Source organism: Canis lupus, unplaced genomic scaffold, assembly GCF_011100685.1.
Source record: "Canis lupus familiaris isolate Mischka breed German Shepherd unplaced genomic scaffold, alternate assembly UU_Cfam_GSD_1.0 chrUn_S2250H2450, whole genome shotgun sequence".
In the NCBI taxonomy this organism is placed as follows: domain Eukaryota; kingdom Metazoa; phylum Chordata; class Mammalia; order Carnivora; family Canidae; genus Canis; species Canis lupus.
Genome location: NW_023331138.1, coordinates 55,612 through 58,367, shown reverse-complemented (window position 1 = coordinate 58,367; position 2,756 = coordinate 55,612).

The following is a 2,756-nucleotide window of genomic DNA, read 5'->3' as shown; positions in this document are numbered from 1 at the left end:
TGTACATATAATAGATTCCTTCTCCGCAACTCAGTTTAGCATGACAACTGCTTTGGTCTTCTGCTGCCAAAACATGGGCCAGACATGGCAGCCTGTATTAGGAAGTGGCCTTTGTGTTAAGATGTAACTCCGCTGCACCTCTTCTATGGCAACTAAACTGGCATTAATATAATCATTTTCAGCATTCTGCAGTTTAATATGACTGATCACAGAGGCTTACATCTCTGTATCTGTTTCGACTTCCATTTTCTAGAAACTCGGCCATTCTATGAGGACAGTCACAGGACTCATTGAGAATTTTCCAAGTACAGTGCTGCTGCCAGTGATTCTGAGCATCCACCTGCTAAGACTCCCACTGGACACACCATTGGGAGCAAGCTGGTGCAAGCAGAGCAGCTCAGGCCCCACACAATCCAGGGGAAGCTGCTGAGGGCTCAGTGGTATATGTACACAGAAGCGCAGGATTAAATTTCATGAGGCAGGTAAAAAAACAACCAAAGACTTGCAAGATAAATAACGCCAGAGCTCATACACAACAGAAATCGTTCAAATTCCAATCATCTGGAGGACAGAGCACTTAGGAATCATTTGGAGCATCAAGGAAATCCTCCAAGATGGGTCCAGCCATTGTTCTCTCTCCCTCAGTACAAGTAAATAACTGATGATTCATAGGTAGGTAGGTAGGTAGGTAGGTAGGGTAGATAGATAGAATAAAGAAAGATATAATTTAAACAAAGAAAACCCCTGTAACACTTGGAAAAAATGGTCAATATCATAAGTCATCAAGGAAACAAGTATTAAAGTCAAAAATAAGATACCACTTATTAGATGGCCAAATTAAAAGGAGTGACATACCAGATGTTAGCAAAAATGTGAAGCAATGGAACTATCATACATTTCTGATGGAAATATAACACTTCTCAACTATAATTTTAGACAAACTATTTGGCATTTTTGTACAGTTGAATATATGCCAATACTATCACCCAGCTATTTTTTCACTTCTAGGATTTACACTATAGAATGAAAACATACATTCATTTCAGAGACTTGAAAAGGAATTTTTATAGCAATTTTTTCATAGCCAAAACACTGAAACAATTCACATGTCCATTGACTTGTGAATGGATAAACAATTTTGGCGTGGCTCCTAAACAACAGAGTTCTATTCAAGTATAAAAAGGAAATAAATAAACTGCTTATGTACCCAACAGCATGGAGAAACTTACAGGCATTGCTTTGAACAAAAAAAGTCACAAAAGAGTACATACCACATAATTCCATTTTTATGAAATTCTGGACTGTCTATATGAAATTTTAATCTATACTGACAGAAAGTAGATCACTACTTGGGATAGAGTCAGGAAGAAGAAATTGCCTTGGAAGCGAACAAGGGATTGGGGATGATTAAACTGTTCTACGCCTCAGTGTAGGGATAGCTACATGAATGTATACATTTGCCAAAACTTATCAAACTGTTCAATTAAATGGATGATTTTTATTTATGTAAATTATACTCCAAGAAGGTTGATTTAAAACAGAGTTCAATTGTGCTGAAATTGAGAAGATGGCCCTGCCAACACAATCAGAATCTTACCAAAAGCTTCATACATCCCCACTCTCAAGTAGAGAAGCTATTTTTAGGATGTTCAAACATTTTAAAAAGGGGGGGGTGCTAGGTAGACACAAGCAGGATACTATGTGCCTGCTGATAAAAGTATACCTATGAAGTGCTCCTGCCAATTAATTAATTAGTTTCAATCTGAATCAAGTCTCTAAATCTACTTAACAACAGGCAGGAAATCCAATGGACATATTAATACATTTAACAGACACTATGGGGGGCACATGGCAACATCCAAACCTCAGGAAACTCTCCAAAAAAAAAAAAAAGACAAGGTTTAGAAGCAGAGGGGGGAAACAGCCAGAATTAATTCTCTCTCTCTCTCTCTCTCTTTTTTAAGATTTTATTTATTTATTCATGAGAGACACAGAGAGAGAGAGAGAGAGAGAGAGAGAGGCAGAGACACAGACAGAGGGAGAAGCAGGCTCCATGCAGGGAGCCTGATGTGGGACTCAATCCCAGGACTCCAGAATCACATCCTGGGCCAAAGGCAGGTGCTAAATCGCTAAGCCACCCAGGGATTCCCTAATCTCTTTTTTAATAGATAATTCAAAGATGTATCATACAATCACAATTATAAACTTTATGTGGATCCCAATTTGAATAAATAAATTGTAAAAAAATTCCTCTATAAAACAATAGGTAAAATGTGAACACTATTTGATAGTACTAAGGAATTACCGTTAATTTCTTAGCTGTGAAAATAGTATTATGGCTAAATTAAACATATTTATCTCAAAGAGACATATACTTAAACATTTATACATGAAATTATGTGATGACTAGGATTTGATTAAATATAATCTGGGTGGGGAGAGGAGGGTAGGAGTAAAAATAAACAAGATTGGTCATAGACTGGTAGATACATAGAGCTATTATATCATTCTTTCTGGCTTTGGTATATATTTAATATTTGGCCATAATATAATTTAAAAAGTTAGAAAAGAAAGTGATGGCCACCATAGCTCTGGGATTCAGAAGAAATAGGCTCTGTGGAAGAGTGGCAGATCCAGCTAGTTGCCTGGCCAACGTATATTAACCCCTTTTATTTAGTACATTAATTAGAATAGATTATGCTATGTTGCAATAACAGACCACAAATCTCAGTTTAACAAAAGTTCCTTTCTTGTTC